The 21,141-nt window shown below is 38.7% G+C and overlaps 1 pseudogene; it reads right to left on the reverse strand.

The window, feature by feature from the left end:
- Positions 1–3,630: 3,630 nt before the first annotated feature.
- Positions 3,631–5,160, reverse strand: LOC122750030 (annotated as a pseudogene).
- Positions 5,161–21,141: the final 15,981 nt, after the last annotated feature.

A 21,141-nucleotide genomic window follows, 5' to 3' on the forward strand; every position in this document is an offset into this window, starting at 1 on the left:
TTTCTTTCTGCTTTGGGGTTCAGTCCAGTTCCTACTTCTGTTCTTTTTTCTCTCCAACCTTCATTGCTTCATTCCTTCCCAATAGATTTTGAAGAGAATACTTGGGTTGTGAGTTATTATATTTGGCTCATTCAACTAATGGTACAATGCCTCTCAAACTCATTTGGTTGGCACCATCACTGAAGATGCGGCTTTCGCTCTCCAAATCCTCCCTCTTCCTGGCCACCCTCTTTGAAATTCCCACAACAGGAGCAGGGAAATGGCCTGAAGATTTTTGTGCCTTAAGAATGGTTCAAGAACCAGTCTGCTCCTGAGTGAGGTTGGTAACCATCATGGCAGCCTTGGATGATTTGAATGAGCTTACTTACATGTAGAAGAAGAGGAAACTAGGAATCATCTGGTATGCTTTGTTGGTCTCTCAACCAATAGGAAGTGTTCCTTTGAGTAAATGATGCCCATCTCTAATATTAGAAGTATGAGGGGCAGCTAGATGGCGCAGTGGATAGAGCACCGGCCCTGGAGCCAGGAGTACCTGAGTTCAAATCTGGCCTCAGACACTTAACACTTACTAGCTGTGTGACCCTGGGCAAGTCACTTAACCCCAATTGCCTCACTAAAAAAAAAAAAGAAGAAGTATGAGAGACTTAGGGGTCTGTCATAGGTCCAGACCAAAACGGACCTTAGAGACCATCTAGTCTAACCCCCTTGTTTTACAGATGAAGAAAGTGAGGTCCAGAGAGATCCAATGACTTTCCCAGGATCATGCAGTTACAAAGTAGCCAAGCTGAGTTTTAAATCCGGTGTTTGGTTGTTCTATCCACATAGAGAGTCTCAGTAGAGAGTTTTATATAGAGTAATGGAGGAAGAAAAAAGGTTCCAAAGAAGTGGCCCAAAGACTGAAAGTATGTCATCATTAAAGGTGATGATAAGATCTTCCTTCTGTTTAAATTATAAAGGAGAGCCCCTGGTCAGGTGTGTCACTAGAGCCATTAACTCTTTGTGTTCGATTTTAGAGGAACCCTTTAGACTCCCCTAGGTTAGTGTCAACTAGTATATAAGTGGTATATATTCAGGGAGTAGTGGTATTCTGTTGGTCATCAAAGGGTAGTAGTTCTAATAAGCACCAGATGATGCCACAAGAGGCCTGTAGCTCTGGCTAGAGGACATGACAGAAGGCTGCATCTGGGAGCATGAAAGACAACAATTAAAATTGCCAGCCAGTACCAAAGCATGCTTTGTAGTTCTTAGTTTAGTTCTGACCAAAAGTCACTTGGGGAGGAGACTTAGGTTGGTGAACCATGAATCACCCAGAGTAGAAGGAAGCTGAGACCTTTGAGATCCAGCCCCCAAGGAAAACACAGAGAAGAAGGGGTCTGAAAGTGAATGATAAGGAAAATAAAGGAAGAAAAAATTGAAATCATTGAAGATTTCAGGAAGAAGAAAACTAAAAGATCTTGGACATAAGCAGATAAATCAACAGGAAAAGAAATAACAGAAAGAAATATGGCTTCCATATCTAGTAAATGAGTTCAGACACTTATGATAAAAAATTTATGATCAAAATGCCTCAAAAGCTCAAACAAGGACAAATGATACACACCAGAGGAGACAGAGGGCCCCGTGGGATGTGAGGGGAACATGGAACCACAAAAAACTTTCCTGAGTAGTTTAAAAGGTAAATGAGAATTTTGAGAGCAGAATTTATCTCTTACACAGTAAAAATAATGGGCAGAATAGAATACCTAGAATCTTTGATGGCAAGTATCACCAAAACTCCTTGGAGGTGTCTTTCTTTTTGCTTCTGTTTGTATCCCTGGTCCTGGCACAAAGTTAGTGCTTAATAAACTCTCATTACCTCCAAACTAGATTATTCTAACAGCTTTCTAGTCAGCCTCCCTGCCTCTGGCCTCTTCTCTTCTCATATAAATGCTTCCAAAATGATTTCCCTTAAGTGTTGACCCTTCTACTCAATCTCCTTCATGCCTCCCTATTGCTTGAGGGATAAAATGCACACACTCTTCTTTTTACCTTTACCTTTCGCAACCTGGCTCCAACCTATCTTCCTGTTCTGATTATACAACAGTCAAACTGGCTCTCTCTCTGCAGCTAGGTGGTGAAGTAGACAAAGCACTGGGTGTGGAATCAGGAATACCTGAGTTCAAATCTGGCCTTAGACACTTAGTACCTATGTGATTCTGGGAAAGTCATTTAACCTCTGCTTGCCTCAGTTTCCTCATATGTAAAATAATAGCAACTACCTCTAGGGTTATTGTAAGGATCAAATAAGATAATAATTGTTAAGTTCTTTGCACATAATAAGCATTATGTAAATATTAGCTATTATTATCTCCTGTCTTTGTACTAGCCATCTCCAGTGCCTGGAATACCCTTCCACCTCATAGAATTCTTATCTTCCTTCAAGGTACACTGCAAATACCACCTTCTGTATTCTCTCTCCCAAACTAGCTTATATTTAGCTCCTTTGTGTTTATTATCTTTATACTTTTTATTATGCTTATATATTTACTGATATGTGCAGTTTTGTCACTCCAATTAAAATGTAATCTTCTCGAGAGGAAGGATTGTTTAATTTCTTATCCTTATATCTCCAGTGCCTGGCACTGACAGGGCCTGTTGAGTGTTGCTGAGTATATGCCATTTTTTGATTTTCTTTCTCTTTTTAGAACAGTTTCTTTAATATATCATCTAGTGCTTACAAGTATAGTATTGGAGCTAGTATGCTAGGCCATCCAATTAAAAGGGTTTTCTATAGTTTTTGGGTGGGGGCTTGAGCCAGAAGTGTGTACTAAGACCCTACTGTTCAATTCCACCATACTATCTACAAAATACAACATAATCTGCACCTTTTTTCCCATCAGCATCTTTGACCTCATCAAGTTTTTGGACAAGGAAGTCACTTGATAAAGCATCTGTTTAAGGAGAGTCAATGAATGATGATTCTCAGGTTGGATTGAAAAGGAAAAAGAATGAGACAGGGAGAGGAATATTAGAAAGTTTCTACAGTCATGTTTATCTAGCAATGCGTCTTATAGTAGGGTAGTGATGGAAAAGGAAGGGGTAAAAAGGATGGACATTTTTTATGCCAAGAATTTTTTATTCGATGTTACATTAAAATACACATTTATCACATTCAAAAAGGATTGCTGTATAAAATTCTAAAGTTTATTTAGACAATAAGATAAACCCTAGTCTTACAATACAGCCTTTATTATAAAGTTTTAATGTTAAGCACAATTCTATTAAGAACAACTTATAGATTCTGGATGCATAGTTTTGCTTAAGAGGAAATGCAATGAAATTATATAATCTAATGAACATCAGCTTCAAAGCAGAATGTCATCTGGGTCCTAAATAACATTGAAGGAATTTCCACTCAATGGGGAAGATTCCATTTTTACACAACAATAAAAATTATGACAATTTTATTAAGAGACTGATCACTGAGTCCCTGTAGTGGGAGTTTATGTTGTGACGTGACCACAAACATCACACTACTGTTTGTCACAGCATTTCAATGGTAATACTAAGGAATATCTCATTTCAGAAACAATGGTGAGCCACACCCTCCCCCCCCCCAACCCCCATCCCTGTGTAGTCTAGAGAGGCTGGTCACAGCTGCTCTAGAGGAATTCCACATCCTCCATCTTGGGCAGTATTATATGACTCATAGCTCTTACACCTACCTCATTCCTAATACGCAGAACTGAACTGTAGAGTGGGCACTGCAATCATTGTAGAGAATTTCCACAGTCATATTCTGATATTCTGTTGGCATTGAAGTTTGTGCAATTTCATTATCCAACTGTCACCAATAGCGAGTCATAACTAGAGCAGAGTGCATATGTAATGGACACCTGTAGCCTTCTTGTACCATTGCTTCATAACGGGCTCTGTGTGGAAGATGCCCATGTGGCAAGAAATGAGTAACAACACGGGATGTATGAATGTCCTCCAAACATATGGGACAATCCTGCCTGGAGACATTCTCTCTCTCTCTCTCTAAGATAATAAACATTTTTATTTATAGTTTTGGATTCCAGTTTTTATACCTCCTTCCCTTCCTCCCCTCCCTCCCCTCCCCCCTCCCTGAGGCAGTAAGCAAACAGATATAGGTCATACATGTACAACTATGTAAAACATTACCATATTAGTAATTTTGTACCAGAAAACTTGTATAAAAGAAAAAATGAAAGAAAGTGAAAAATAGCATGCTTCAGTTTGTGTTCAATTACACTATCAATTCTTTCTCTGGAGGTGGATAGTATGCTAATAGCTAATCCTTTGGGATTGTTTTAGATCTTTGTATTGCTGAGAATAATCAAGTCATTCACAGTTCTTCATTAAACAATATTGCTGTCTCTGTGTACAATGTTCTCTTGGTTCTGCTCACTTCACTATACATCATTTCATACATATCTTTCCAGGCCTTTCTGAAATCATCCTGCTTGTCATTTCTTATAGCACAATAATATTCCATCACCATCATATACCACAGCTTGTTTAGTCATTCCCCAGTTGATGGATTTTCCTTTGATTTCCAATTCTTAGCCACCACAAAAAGAGCTGCTATAAATATTTTTTTGTACAACTAGGTAATTTTCTCTTTTTGGGGATGTCTTTGGGATATAAACCTAGCAGTGGCATTGGTAGATCAAAGGGTATGCACAGTTTTATATCCCTTTGGGCAATTCTAAATTGCTCCCTGGAGACATTCTCAATGCACTTGGGATGTCCTTGGAGACTCAAGGATAGACATGGGTTACATTTCAAACAGTGAAAAAATTCTTCCTTCAGACCAATCCTACAAATTCCACACTTCTCACAATGGTATTACTTCTTGTCTTTGTCAGATAGGTGCATATATCGCAATAATATTCTCCAAACACAGTGCTACATTCTTCACAAGTTTGTTGAGCATTCGGAGCTTTCCCACACTTTGTAGACTCTACTGCTTTTACTTTAAAACAATCCAGGGGATGACCTTCGTTGTTCTCATGGCATAAGCAGCAGATGTAAAATTTACTACAGCAAGGAGCCTTGAGGAAGCATCCGCAGTCTTAGTGCCAGCAGCCCCGGCACAGTTGTCACTGACGTTCACCGCCATCTTCGCCCGTCCACTGCCCCCTCTGTGGTCGCCATCTCCTCCTCCTGCCAGCACCTGATCTGAGTCAGAGCTGGAGTTGAAGCCAGAGTCAGAGATTAGCCAGGGCTGATCTAGGCCACCCTAAGGCCCTGCCCAACTGTCCAAGGAGGGACGTTTTGAAGAACAAGTCTTGGTATCTTCTTCCTACACTGAATATTGCAGCATGCAAACAAATAATGAGAACTTAAAAAAAAAATTAGGCAGAAGTAGCTAATCTATAGATTCCAGAAATTTCCTAAAGTGCTTAGACTTTTCCTGACGTACAGATGGTGTGTTATAGTAGATAAAGTGCTTGGCTTGGAGTCAGGAAGACAAAACTAGTGCTCTCAGGCACTAGCTGTGTAGCCCTGGGTAAATCACTTAACTTCTCTGGGCCTCAGTTTCCTCATCTATAAAATAAGGAGTTGGGCTTAACCTCTAAGGCTTATTCCAGTTGTAAATCTAGTCTCATTTGGGAAAATCTGACATTCTTCCAACACCCATTTGGCCTTGTTTTCCGATATCCCCCTCCACTAAATCATATTGTTAAAAATTAGCAGAAAAGGTTGACTATCAGTCCTTATCCCAGAGTGGCAGATGTTGCCGATCAAGCTCTCTATCTACTCAGGACCATTCCAGAGTGAGATTCTCAGTTGATGGGAGTTGATGTGTTTCAGCTGGAATGTTTTCTCTTTCTATGTGGGAAGGGTCGTGTGCTCAGGACAAGGCAGACATGGGAGCCAAGCTGCTTATATGGAGTCCTAGGGATTGTATGCTAGAACAGATGGTGTCCCGGAAATCAGTAAAGACTCTCCCAAAGGTCTGTATCAATATTTCCCAGTCAGGGAAGGGATCTAAATTCTTGATGACTTTGCTCAGAGGTGATAATTTCAAGTTTCTGGAAAAAGATCTGGGCAACTTGAGGAAGAGTGAATGGTGGGTATGGGTGTTATTCGAATGTTTGCATACTTAAACTATAAATTGCTGAAAGTACCCTATGCCTTCTGTTCGATAGAAAACAAATAGATCACTAGTGAGAAGAGAAGGGAAGTAGGGAATTCAATGACTAATTGGATTTATATATACATATATACATACAAATGTCATATATATGTATATATGTTTGTTCATGCACACATAAACGCATACGCACATCTAGGGAGAAAGAAACCAGACAAGATTCAAAGTTGTTTATTCTTTTCTTGAAGATGGCCAGGGTTAGACTCCATATCCTTCTTTAATTACTTGTAAAGGGGTTTTATATCCCTGTCAGCTCACAGGTCCCTCCTAATGTTCAATGATCATCTCCTTTAATTTCAGGTCATTGGATAACTTTTCATTAACATCCTCATAAAAAACCTTTCCTAATATAGGGAGTTGGACATCTGCCTGGCTGTTTGAAAACCAGTTTCCTAGTGCTAGTGGACCCAGCTGCAAAATGATTTGTCTTACATTAGCAGCTAGAAGCAAACGCCCTAGCCCAATGGAAAGTCTCAAGTTTCTAGCAAGCAACCCAGTATGCTGCATATTTGCCTTTTAACATGCAAGGCAAAATGATTTCTCCAGATGCTTTTGCAAAAGCAGGAATTGTCTCAAAGCAAGCAGTTCTCCGAGATGGGCTTGACAGATTTTTTAGGTCCAGAAACTCACCAGCTAGTTAACGCTTGACCTATGACCAATCACTAAATCAATAAACATTTATGAAATGCCTACTATGTGCCAGGCACTGTGCTAGGTGCCAGGGGATTCAGAGACAAAGGAAAAGACAATCCCTACCCTAGGGAGTAGCTAGATGTAGGTGGAGATGCTCAAGATTAGCCCTTCCTCATAAAAACCAAACTTCTGACTATAGTTCAATTGCTTTGGCCATTACTATATCACAGTAAAACAACTGGATGTAAATACAGGTCTCCCGGAACAATGTATGTCTTCAATGCAGAGTGGACCCACATGTCTGGGAGCAAGGACCATCCTTGTGGCCCATTTGGAAAAATCACATTTTATAATTTATTGAACAAATATTTATGTAGTGCCTACTGCGTACAAGGCATGATGCTTGGTGTTGGATATATAAAGAAGAAAATAAAAATACAGTCCTTGCCTTCGAGGAGAGTTCCTCAAGGAGCTTATGTCCTAATGGAGGGATACAACATATACGCAAATAGGCAGCCTACAAGGAAGATTGAGGAGGTAATGGTTATTAGTATCTATAGGCAGGGGCAAAGGGATGAAGAGAGCTTCCTGGAAGAGTTGGTACCTGAGCTGAGCCTTGAAGGATGATGAGGATAGCAACAAACTGAGTTGAGAAAGAATTTTTTTAAAAAAATGGAGGCAATGAGAGTTAATAACTTGCCCAGAGTCACACAACTGATAAGTATCTGAGGCCAAATTTGAACTTAGGTCCTCCTAATCTCAGGGTTGGTGTTTTATCCAGTGTATCTATCACCTAGCTGACCCCAAGGCGGGAATAAATTTTCAAACATAGGTTATGGCTTTGGGGAAGGAATAGAGGCAGAAGATTTAATATAGAGCAATCCAATAAGGCCAGAATGACAAGTCTATAGAGGAGTTGCACAAAATAAGCTGGAAAGGTAGGTGGGGTCCAGATTGTTATTAGTTCATTGTAGTCTGAGAGCCCCTCATTTTTAAAAAACCTTACAACCTTATTAGTTTCACTGTCTACTATTTAACCCAAGTCACAGAATTACATATTACAGGAGCATGGAATTTCAGCACTGGACAGAATCTCAGCAACCATCTTGGTACAGTAAAAAGGGCCCTCACATTAGAACTTGAAGATCTGGGTTCAGATCCTACCTCTGATACCATCTGTGTAACCTTGGATAAGTCACTTAAACTCCCCCTCCCCCTCCACATACACTCTGGACTTCAGTTTCTTATCTGTAAAATGAAGTGTTAGACTAGATGGTCTCTGAAGTCCCTTCTAGGTCTAGAGCAATGATTCCATGATCCCATTATTTGGTTCAATCCATTTCCACGAATAATTCTTATTACAAAATATTTAGCATGTGGTCTTTCAATCTTTGCTTGAAGATATACACAGTCCAGCCTACATCTCCCCCCTCTCTCTTTCTCCTCCCCCTCCTTCCCTCTCTCTCTCTCCTCTTTTTCCCTCCCCTACCTATATACACACATATAATCTAATATATACATATGTGTATATCCACACATATACTAACCTTACATATTATGCTAATATATAAATATGATTAATGTAATATACATGAATAATATACTATATATGAATATGGTAATTATTATGTTTATATATAAAATTATGGATAAAATTTTATATATAAAATTAGTTGTGCAAATCTGAATGGTAGGGATCTGACTAGTTCAGGATAATCAGTATCTTTGTCTCCCCAGCCCTGACCCATTAGATGATTGCTTTCTTTTTAGTCTATAACATGTTTGCAATGAAAGCTCTTCCTGAAAAGAATCATGAAATGGACTATGGGTCTTGTCACCTATTTTAATATTTTTTTCTTATCCTCTTGTTGTTGTTGGTCCTTCATTCTCGAAGAGGACCATGACATCTGGGTGATGTCATGGCTTTCACAGAATTGTATTTAAGTGAGGGAGGGCTGTGCAAGGTCACCAACCTCACTCTCTCCTCCAGAGCCATCTGGGTCTAGTGGCAAGATATACATCAAGATAACTGGAGATGGCCCTGGATGTTTAAAGCAATTTGTGTTAAGTGACTTGCCCAGGCTCACACAGCTAGTGAGTGTCTGAGGTAAGATTTAAATTCAGGTTCTTCTGACTATAAAGCCAGTGCTTTTTCCATTGCCCCACCTAGCTTCCCCTTCTTATCCTCTAGGAGTTTGTTGACTGCCCTAAAATACAAGTACCATCTCATATATAAGGTACTAGAAGATGGATTAGCTTTGTTAAATGGTTCTTTTATAAAAGATTCCTAGATCACAGATCTAGAACTTAAAGGTCAATCAATTAGAATGTATTAAGTGCCTACTATGCGCCATGAATTGTGCTAAGTGTTGGAAGAGTCACCCTAATCTTATCTCTTCATTTTTAAAGTTGAGGAAGTTGAGAGCCAAGGAGATTAAATGATGCATATAAAACAGGTAGTATCAGAGGCAGAATTTGAAAATTAGACCTCAAATTCCAGACCCACTATTCTTTCCACTGTGCAGCAGTAAGCACTGTCTTACTGTACTAGTCCTTGAGGTTGCATGAAAATTCCATCTCTAAATAATAGAATGGTGAATGCATCAGGGCATGGCCTGCATCTGAATAGCTAGATACAATGATCCCCAACCACATGGGGCACCAGTCAGCTGTCAAGACAGGCTAGACAATTCCCACCAACTGCTCAGATCCACTGAATAGATTGTCTTGTTATGGCATGTCTATAACTGAGAAAAACTTTCTTACTCATCAACCCCAACCCTTTCTCCATCCATCACATGGGGGTGCTCCTGAAATATTTCAGTTTCAGTAAGTTATCCCATGTGTGTGAACAACTGCAAGGATAAGAAGCAGCTGGAAGCTGCAAAACAATGATAAATCTTCACCTTTGAATTATTTGATCTGAGAAGCTCAGTGTTTCTCAGGAACTAAGTCATAAGCCTGTCTAGCATCCCACAGCCTATGTTGATATAATGCCAAACCAAACAACCAAACCTAGCAGTTTGACTTAAAACAATGAACAGTTCAAGCAATTCAACAATAACAACGAAATCAATCAGGTAACCCTGCTCAGTGTTGTGTTGTTGAAATATGTACTTGCTAAACTCCATTCCTCATTTCTCAATGTGGTATCATTTGTTATCTCAGAGGCTACGGATCACAGATTTAGAACAGAAAAGAGTAGTTAAAAGACTATACAATCCAACCCTTTTATTTTACAGATGAGGAAACTGATGCCTTTGACCAAATACACAGGGAGTAGCCGTCAGAGTCAGAATTTGAAACCAGATCCCCCGACTTCAAATACAGTGCTCTTTTTGTTATACCATGAACTTTCTTACTTATAAGTAATATATAGTATATGTACAGGTATGATTCACACACATATGCATCTGGTAAGAGGGTTAGGTATTTATTATCCATTCGCCCAGGAGGTCAAGTCTGCAATGGATATGAAAGCCAGAGGCTTCTCTGTTACTGCCCTGTCCCAATTTTTTAATTGTTACCAGAACTACTAAGGAAAGTGGGGAATACGTTGCTCCTCCTTTGGACCCTGCTCCTCTCTTGGCTACATAGATGCCAGCAGTGATACTGTCATATGGTGGAAAGAGTAACAGCTTTAGAGTTAGAGGACCAGGTATGTAGAACTCCAAAGATCTTGCCTCTTGATTGGATGGCGAATTTGTGGAAGTTCATCTGCCTCTCTGGGCCCATTTCCTCATCTGTAAAGTGATGGAGTTGAACTAGATACCCTCAAAGACTTTTCCAGCTCTAAATGTTTGATCCTGTGGTTCCTGTGGAATAGTAAGTAGAAACCACAGCAGACTAGAAAGGAGAAGATCCAAATTCTTCCCCTGGCAAATCATAGCTGGAACAGATCTCAGATGCTACATCCAACCTATACCTAAAATGAAAAAAAAAAGTTTTTTAAATGGCTGAGCAAACCAACCCATTACAACCACCACATCTGTCAGGATATTTAATGTTTCACATCCATAATCCCTTACCACTGCAATGGAAAGTGAGCATTTTAAAGCCTTTAAAAATAAAGATTAATTTATTAACTGCATTTTTAAAACTCTGGGAGAATATTGGTGTTAAACATGTCTCAGACAAATCAGGAAACTTGTGATTGTAAATGATTCTTCTTAATCTTCTAAATACAATTCTGACTCCTTTGATTTAGATAGACAAACTTAAGTGGCAGCCTTGGGGAGAAGGGAGGGGAAGACTTAGGGGAGACATGAGGGCAGAAGTAGACTTGTTTTGCAGAATGAGGACCAATAAGTGAAAGATGCTGAAAGATTTCTATTTATTGGAAGAAAAACTTGCTAATGATTTATGTTATCCAAAAAATTGGAATGGGCTGCATCGAGAGGTCATGGGATCCCCTTTCATTAAAGGCCTTCTGGCGAGGATTTGATGTTTACTTATTGGGAGTCATAAAGGATGCATAGTTCAAATATAGGTTGGACTAGATGACATCTGTTCTCTGTTCCAACTATGACTCAACCAAGATTACCTAGATATAAATTCCAGAGCCAGGGCAAGAATAGAATCTTTTGATTTCCAGTCTGCTATGGTTTCTACTATATCACCATAATCATTTAGAGTTGGAAGGGACCTTTGAGGCTTTCTAGTTCAACCTAGTTATTTTAAAGCTGAGAAAACAGGCCCATAGAGGTGAACTGGCTTGCTGAAGGTCATATAACAAGCAGCAGAGAAGGGATCAGAACCCAAGTTCTCCAATTTTAAGTCTAGCACACTTTTCCCTGCACTACATTGCCTTTGTAGGAAGTTCTGAAGAGAATCTGACTCATTAAGTCATCAAGATTTTTAAAAAGTGTTTTCTGTGTTACAGTGCCTACTGATGGCCAAGATACCTGTGGCCTTTTGATGACTTGGTATCTGGAGATTGGTTAAACTCTTAGAAAACCTTAGCTCAAAGCTCATTTGTTTGCTTGTTTGTTTTTTATTGAAGATATAATAAGATAGAAGATGAGGTTGGCAGACATGCTGGAGAAGAGAAACAGGTAGTTTAAAATACAATGAATATTTTTTTGCTTTGTATCATATTCATTTGCAAATATGCCTCTTTCCTTCCCCTACCTAGTGAATTATAACAAAGATCGAAGATGAAAACAAACAGACAAACAAAACTACAGGAGCAAAATCAAACTATTATATGCTCCCCCACCCCCAATCCAGTAGAATATGCAGTATTCCACATCCAAAACCGCTCATCTCTGCAATGAACAGTACAGTTTTTAAAAACCGTTTGAAAATAAATATTACCTTATTTTTCTATTTTAAATTTTTTTCTATTTTATTTCCTTCCAATTACATGTAAAATAATTTTTAACATTAGTTTATTAAAATTTGAGTTCCAAATTCTCTCTCTTCCTGTCTCTCCTCCCACCTCATTGAAAAGGCAAACAATTTGACATAGGTTATACATGTGCAGTCATAGAAAATATTTCCATTTTAGTCATGTTGTGAAAGAAAAAAGAACAGAAAAACCTCCAAGAAAAATAAAGTTTAAAAAAAGTATTCTTAGATCTGCATTCAGACTCCATCAGTTCTTTCTCTGATGGATAGCGTTTTTCAAAAGTCCTTAGGAGTTGTTTTAGATCATTGTGTTGTTGAGAATAGCTGTCATTCACAGCTGATGAATGTACACTGTTGTTATTGTGCATGTTGTTCTGTTTCTGCTCACTTCACTTTGCATCAGTTCATGTTTTTTCTGAAAGCATCCTGCTTATCATTTCTTATAGCATAATAGTTTTCCTTTGCAATCACATACTGCAACTTGTTTAACCATTTCCCAATTGATGGGCATTATCTCAATTTCCAATTCTTTTTTTACCACTAAAAGAGCTGCTATAAATATTTTATTTCTTTTATTTATTTCTTTTTAAAAATTATTTTGGGATACAGACCTAGTAGCAGTTATTGATGGTTCAAAAGTTATGCATGATTTATAGCCCTTTGGATATAGTTCCAAATTGCTCTACAGAATGGTTGAATCAGTTCACAACTCCACCAACAGTGCATCAGTGTCTGATTTTCCCCACAGCACCTTTGACATGTCATTTTTCTTTTATGTTATATCAGCCAATATGATAGGTGGTACCTCAGGATTGTTTTAATCTTCATTTTCCAATTAATAGTGATTTAGACCTTTTTTAATATGACTATAAAAAGATTTGATTTCTTTGTCTAAAAACTGCCTGTTCATATTCTTTGACCATTTATCAATTGAGGAATGACTTATATTCTTATAAATTTGGCTCACTTTACTATATGAGAAATGAGGCCCTTATCAGAGAAACTTGCTATTACTTTTTTTTCACAGTTACAATTACTGTGTATTTCTCTCCTTCCTGTTTTCTCCATTTATCCTACTCTGTTTCTCTTTTCACCCTGTCCATACTCAAAAGTGTTTTTCTTCTTGCTACTACCTCCCCCAATCTTCACTCCGTTCTATCAGCCTCCCCTTCTTTTATCCTCTCCCCTCATACTTTACTATAGGGTAAGATAGATTTTCCATACCCAACTCAGTGTGTATGTTATTCCCTCTTTGAGCCAATTCTGATGTGAGTAAGGTTCAAATGCTCCTATCTACCTCCCCTATCTTCTCCTACACAGTATAAAACTTCTTTGTGCCTCTTTTAAGTGAGATAATTTACCCCCATTCTACCTTTCCTTTCACCCTTCTCCCAGTGCATTCCTCTTTATAATCCTTTAATTTTATTTCTTTAGGAGTTACAAATATCATCTTCCCATGTAAGAATATAAACCATTTAACCTTATTGAATTCCTCATGATTTCTCTTTTCTGTTTATTTTTTTTTATGCTTCTCTTGAGTCTTGTATTTGAAAAACAGCTCTGGTCTATTCATCAGGAATGCTGGAAAGTCTTCTATTTAATTGAATATCCATTTCCCCCTGAAGGATTGTACTCAGTTTTTCTGGGTAGGTATTTCTTGGTTGTAATCCTAACATTTTTGCCTTCTGGGTCATATTCCAAGCCCTTCAGTTCTTTAATGGAGAAGCTATTAAATCTTGTGTTATCCTGATTGTGGTTCTGTGATACTGGAATTGTTTCTTACTGGCTGCTTGCAGTATTTTCTACTTGACCTGGAAATTCTGGAATTTGGCTATAATATTCCTGGGAGTTTTCCTTGTTAATTTCTTGAAAGATGTCTGGCTCTTTCTTTGATCATGGCTTTCAGGTAGTTCAATAATCTTAAAATTATCTCTCCTTTGTCTATTTCCCAGGTCACTTATTTTTACAATGAGAAATTTCACATTTTCATCTATGTTTTCATTATTTTTATTTTGTTTTTATTGCTTCTTGATGCCTCACAAAGTCATTGGCTTCCACTTGCCTAATTCTATTTTTAAAAGATTTATTTTCTTCATTAATCTTTTGTACCTTCTTTTCCATTTGGCTAATTCTACTTCTTAAGTTCTTTTCTTCAGTGAATTTTTGTTCATCTTTTTTTGATTTGGTCAATTCTGCTTTATAAGGTGTGCTCTTCATTGGACTTTTATACCTCTTTTACCATTTGGCCTATTTTGGTTTTAAGATATTATTTTCGGGGGCAGCTAGGTAGCGCAGTGGATAAAGCACCGGCCCTGGATTCAGGAGTTCCTGAGTTCAAATCCGGACTCAGACACTTGACACTTACTAACTGTGTGACCCTGGGCAAGTCACTTAACCCCCATAGCCCTGCAAAAAAAAAAAAAGATATTATTTTCTTCAATATTTTTATACCTCCCTTACCAAGCTGTTGACTCTTTTTTCATTATTTTCTTGCATCATTGTAATTTCTTTTCCCATTTTCTCTACCTCTCTTGTTTGTTTTTTAAAATCATTTTTGAGCTCTTTTAGGACCTAAGATCAATTCACATTTATTCTTTGAGGATTTGGATGCGGCAGTTTTGATTTTGTTGTCTTCTAAGTCTGTGTTTTGATCTTCCCTGTTACCATAGTAACTTTCTATGGTCAAGATATTTTGTTGTTATTTGCTCATTTCCACAGCCTATTTTTGACTTTTAGCTTTATGTTAAAGTTTGGCTCTGTTCCTGAGGTTGAGGGGGCACTGTTTCAACCTTCAAGTTTTTTGTGCAACTATTTTCAGAGCTAGTTCTGAGGATCTGTAAGCTTTCAGTTCTTCCAAGGTGGTATGATCTAGGGAGAGCTGTATTTACTATTCTCCTAGCCTGTGCTCTGGTTCATGAGTGACCACAAGCATTCTTTTCTACCCTGTAACTGTGACCAGGATCCCTATTTCCCTGTAGCCACAAGCCACAAGCCCTGGTATTCTAGTGCTCCTTCACTTCTTATCCAGTTCTTGGCCTGGTTCACTGTCTGACTGCAGTGCATGTCCATGTATATATTTACTGATGGATTAATACACTGGATTCTCTGTTTAACTACATTCCACAATTGGGTAGTATATATTCTTTATCTACTCCCTCCCTCCCACTCCAGTGTTTGAGAGCATTTTGGTAACCTTTGATTTAAATTGAGAGGGTTCTGTTGCTTTCTGAGGCTTGAAGAAGTCAACATAGTATGATTTGTAAACAGGAGGATCTATTGAAACTTTCTCAGTACTGATGCCTTCTTATATTTGGACTCTGCCCAGAACAACCTCCATGACACTGACAAGTACCTTTTATGAGCTTATGAATCCCTATTTTGTGCATTGCTTGATGTTGATGCTCATTGGGCCATTTAAAAAAGTTATCTTCATAGGAACTTTTTTTGTAAAATCTTTCATGATTTTAATGTAACTTGGCTCCAAACCAGGTGACGTTGGGATGGGACAGCCTTGTGGTTCATGCTGAACATGCTAAAGGAGATGTGACTTCTATCAGAGAGAATGTTAACCTGATGTTGTAAACTGTTGTAAGAGAATTACTGGAATTGGTTCCTGAAACTCACTGGGATAAATAGGTGGAAAAAAGAGGTTCAGGGAAATGGTATGGAGAGAAAACTTTGATATGGTAGATATGCATGGGAAGCCACTTACATCATGTTCTTAGACTTGCTTGAAATTCTGTAGGGCTTTCTCTGAAGAAGATAATTTCTTCTCTCTTCAGTTGAACTGGAATCATCTCATTTCTTGCTGATTAGCTCATAACTCTTGTGTGTATTCTAATTTGTAGAACTCCATTTCTTGCTATGTTGCTTTGATAAATGAGTTCATTTGCTATTCACTGTTCGTGATGGTCTTTTGTGGAAAAAAAAAACATTAGGTGGGAAGAGGGTGAGCTGATGAATATAAGCTTCCCCTTAAGAGTGACAAGAAAATCATCCAATATTTTGAAACTCTAACCTCCCAGAATACCACTATTTAAGGTGTGATGGATAGATATGACTCTGGTTCAATATCTTTTCCTGGAGATAGATGAGAGAAGAAGCCAGCCATAGCTACGATCCTTCTGCTTTCCTCAAGCTGGAAATCACAGTCTCCCTTGGAGAGACATCAGCTAGATTCTAAAGGTATCCATCCTTGCTACATCTGATCTGGTTATCTTTTATAAGACAGCCAGCATTCATATAAAATTCTAAATTAAAAAGTTTCCTTTACTGAATTAAATCTTTCTTTCTACCATTTTTATCTTATCATCTAATTTGGAGTTGATTTGGGCCTATTCTCTGATTAAGTTCTACCTCCCACTTTTGCCCCATGAAGAAAGTGTGGAAATTGTCAAGAGAAGGTAGAAATTCTCTTTGCTCTGGATCCTGATTGCTCCACTGGTGAGGCACTGATTCAGGTTCATAGCTAAATTACATGCTTGGAGTTGTCCTTTACAAAAAAGAATCTGGAGGGAGAGATAAGTAGAGGGAAATGGATGGGAAAGGAAGGAGCTGAGGGGAAAGATAAATGAAGAGATGAGAAAAAGGAGGGGAAAGGAAAATAAGGAAAAGTAGAGATATTTTAGGTATAGGATGAACCAATTACCCTGGATAGAGGACTGTGTCTTTACACAGCCCTTCTCGATGATTACATATATCAAGGGACTGATGATGGATGAAACATATACCCTAAGACCTGGAGAAATGTCTATGCAGTCACCTAGATTCTTGTGTGTGGGGGGGTGGGGTGGGGGGGGTGGGCAATAAGGGTTAAGTGACTTGCCCAGGGTCACACAGCTAGTAAGTGTCAAGTGTCTGAGGCCGGATTTGAATTCATGTCCTCCTGAATTCAGAGCCAGTGCTTTATCCACTGTGCCACCTAGATGCCCCCAGTCACCCAGATTCTTGCAAGAGAAGGAGCTAATACCAAACAGAGTAATAGAGAGTTAAAACCATAGCAAGAGGTGGGAGCAGAGATGGAGGTGTTCACTCTTACAAGGGAAAAAGAGGGGCCTGGAAGGAGACTGATAGGTCCCATCATCTGCATTCCTTTGAAGTTGAAGAAGGACCAAAAAATCAGGGACAGAAGAGCTACTTGGACCTATTTACTTTCTAGTACTGTGAGTCACATCAACTGTAGGTGCTGAGGAAAGGTGGAGACCACCAGAAGAAAAGGTTCCTTCTTGCATAAGAAGGCCTCAACTCCAAGATGGCACTAGAGCAAAAGTGAATGTATAGGTTATTTTTTCCAAGGGGTAGGTGGTAGCCATCAAAAGGAAGATTTGTTTTGATTCTTTATGGGCTTTAGTACAAATCTTCTGCATTTTCTGTTGGGTTAAATAAAACCTACCTGATTGTTCCACTGGTGAGGAATATTTCTAAAACTCTTCAATAATATTTCTAAATATTTCTAATATTTAATAATATTTCTAGGGGCGGCTAGGTGGTGCAGTGGATAGAGCACCGGCCCTGGAGTCAGGAGTACCTGGGTTCAAATCCGGCCTCAGACACTTAACACTTACTAGCTGTGTGACCCTGGGCAAGTCACTTAACCCCAATTGCCTCACTAAAAAAAAAAAAATAATAATATTTCTAAAACTCTTCAAAGTTTGTGAAAGGCCCTACTGATATTATCTCATTTAATCCTTACAGCAATCCTGGAAGATAGGTACTATTATTTTCTCCAATGTATGGATGAGAAAATTCAAGATGAGGAATGTTAAGTGATTTTCCCCATCACTGTGCAACTATTAAATGTCTGAAATAAGACTCAATTTCTCTTCAACTTTATCTTTCCTTTAAGGTTTTAATTCTCTTTCTGTATCCTCCCTACATCATATTGCTTCTGTACTTAATGATTTGCTAGCCTGAATACTTGCATGACCATTAAGGGCTTTTTAAAAGAAGAATATGAACCATATAGTGTTTTTCTCAAAGGAAAACACAGGTAGGGGTCTCATTGAAACACAGATTACACTGAATCTGCTCCCACAGCAGTAACCAGAAATTTCCTGTCTCTTAAGAAAAGGGAAATTTTATTTATATTTTTGTGATGTTGTTAAATAGCTTCCAGCTTCCTTCTTTAAAAAAATATTCATGGAGACAGCTAGGTGGCACAGTGGATAAAGCACTGGCCCTGGATTCAGGAGAACCTGAGTTCAAATCCAGCCTCAGACACTTGACACTAGCTGTGTGACCCTGGGTAAGTCACTTAACCCTCATTGCCCTGCAAAAAAACAAAACCAAAAACAAACAAAAAACCCAAACCACCCCCCCCAAAAAAAACAACAAAAAAGACAAAAAACAAACAAAAATTATTTATGATCTGAAAGAGTGAGGGAGTGAGACTTTTGAAGAGTCTTCAAGTTTGTATCTTTCACTTTTTGATTCTCAAGCACATTTCCTCACATATTCTGAATCCCACTGATTCCCTCTCATCTCAACACACATGTGCATGCACATATATATACATACATACACACACAGATACATACACAGACACACACAGACCCCCCCAAAGGTGTTATTAATCTTGGTGACCAGTGAAAGAGATTAAAATACAAAACAAAATATTTTGTTATAAAATTCCCAACTTGAATAAGAACTCTAGGAGAAAATTGCATTTAATAATGATCATTCTACCATTAAAACATGGTTACTATTTTATGTCCAAGACTGGAGCATTCATTTCTAGACTCCTCCCTCTGACCAGAGCCCAAATGTTGTGGTTGTGATAGGATCATACATAACTGAATATGCAGAGTAGTAGACTAATAGAGCTATCTGAGGCAAAGGGGTGTTTTCTGCCAAAGTCCCCATTAATTAGTGCTGTGGTGTTTGTCTCCAAGGACAGAGCAGAAGCTTTGTCCTCTGCTCTTAAAAAAAAAACGCTCATGGATATATCCCCAGTTGTCTTTGTGAGCTCTTCTTTTGAGGAAGTGGACCCTAAATCTCTTCCACATTTTCTAATAGTGTAGCCAGTCAGGCAATGAAAATTAAATCTTCTAGACAGGAACAGATGTCTTGTACACATTTTTATGAGTCTCTCCTTTAATTTCCTGGCAGAAAAATAATTGGGGCCACTGCTTGGCTGGAAGGGTGTGTCTAATATGGAGACTGTGAGCTATAGAAAGGCAGAGTGCATGTTGTGGTTTCTGTGGTTTCTTCAGTGGGCTTTAAAAGTCTGGGTCTCTACAGTTAAACTCACTCTCTCAGACTTTAACTTGGGCCAATATAATGAGAGAGAGAAAGGGGAAAAATCCAGCTTGCTTGCCAGGTGAGATTTCCAGCTTCTCACTGCCCTAGTATGCATTCATGACCAGCCAAGCCTCATTGCCTCTCCTCATTCCTTTTATTTTGTAGACTTTTGCTTGATTTGAAATGTACTAAAATCTAACAAGAATGATATTTCTGAGTTCCCTTAGGGGTTTGGAATTGCTCAGGGTGGTCACTTGATAGGCTGTAAAGACAAGATGGGTCATGAAGACTTGGCCTTAGCATGCTATGGAATAAAATGGGTAGATAGTTCTCTCCTCCCCAGCTTCCCTCCCCCAATAGCAATGTTCAATATTGACATAATCCATGTGCAGGAAAGCAATAAAGTCTTACAGTGTTTTTGAGATGAGGGATGAGGAACTTGAAAATTAAGGAAGGGGGGAAAATGGGTCTTGAGCTGAAGGAATTGCTAAACAGTGTCTAACAGGGAAGTTAATATTATGAGAAACAAAAAAACAGGCAATCCAGGGTAAAGCAAAGACGACACACTCTTTGTGCACTAATATCATCCCTAGCTATTCAAAGTCCACGTTCAAGCAAGTTGGACACAAGGATATAACAGTCCAAGGAACTCAAATTCAGTTTCACATCTGGCTCAGATTCAGTGCTTGGAGGCCAGAACAGAAGGTGAGAACAGAAAGCATAGAGAGAGGTAGGAGTAGGGAGGGGTACTGGAGTCTGGGCAACCCTTCCCACAGAAGCAGCTAAGGGCTTTGCCTAAAGAACCCTAAACTAAAAGCCACCATCAACACTGTCTTATGAGGAGAGAGAAGGATTGATCTGGTTGTATTTGAGGAAGTAGGGAAATAAATCTATGAACATCAGACCTTAATGGCCTCTAAAGAGCGAGTTTCCCAGGACAGGTATACCTTGGTATCTGGTATATTGTCATAAGATAACTCTTGACAGTTGCCTTGGCTAAGTGCTATACTCTATTGATGGACCCCCACCCCAATCTTTAGGCTCATCTGAATAAAACTTTTTCTAAATAATATTTTTCCCTAATTATATGTAAAACCAATTTTTAACATTCATTAAAAAATTTGAGTTCCAAATTTTCTCCCTCACATCTGTCCTCCCTGAGATACGGTAAGCAATTCAATATAGGTTATCCATGTACAATCATGGAAAACATCTCCATATTAGTCATGTTTGAACAGAACTTTTCTAGGAGAGTTACTGTTCCTTAAAGGAAGTCAGTTTTGCCATCAGGACACCACTGTGTGAACTGGTTTGTTGAGTGAGTTAGGATATGTTTTGGGAGGACATATAGGTACAATCTTGGATTCATTCTTGTCATTTCTGTTATGATTTCATTTCTTTTTCCCCCCAAAATATTTTACTTCCTCTCCAGCTAATCAGAAGACCTTCTTCCAGAGGGTAAATCCTTCCATATTTCCCCCCTCCTTGATCATCTCCACTCTGAGTATCAATAATGTTCTTTCTATGAGATCTGCTTTTTTGCTTTCCTCCTTGAAAGATGTGACACACTTATATCTTGAGAAGAGATGGTGAGGTTGGAGCCAAGAAACCTTTTCATCCTATTACTGTATTCCTCTACCCTCTATCCATTTTTGAGGAGACAGTGGGTGAGGTACCAAGAAGGAATGCAGGTGCTCCAAGGATCATGAGTCTGTCAGTTTGTTACTTATAGACATACAAGTGTACAGCTCCCCAGG

The sequence above is a fragment of the Dromiciops gliroides genome, chromosome 1 (genome assembly GCF_019393635.1).
Source record: "Dromiciops gliroides isolate mDroGli1 chromosome 1, mDroGli1.pri, whole genome shotgun sequence".
NCBI lineage: Eukaryota > Metazoa > Chordata > Mammalia > Microbiotheria > Microbiotheriidae > Dromiciops > Dromiciops gliroides.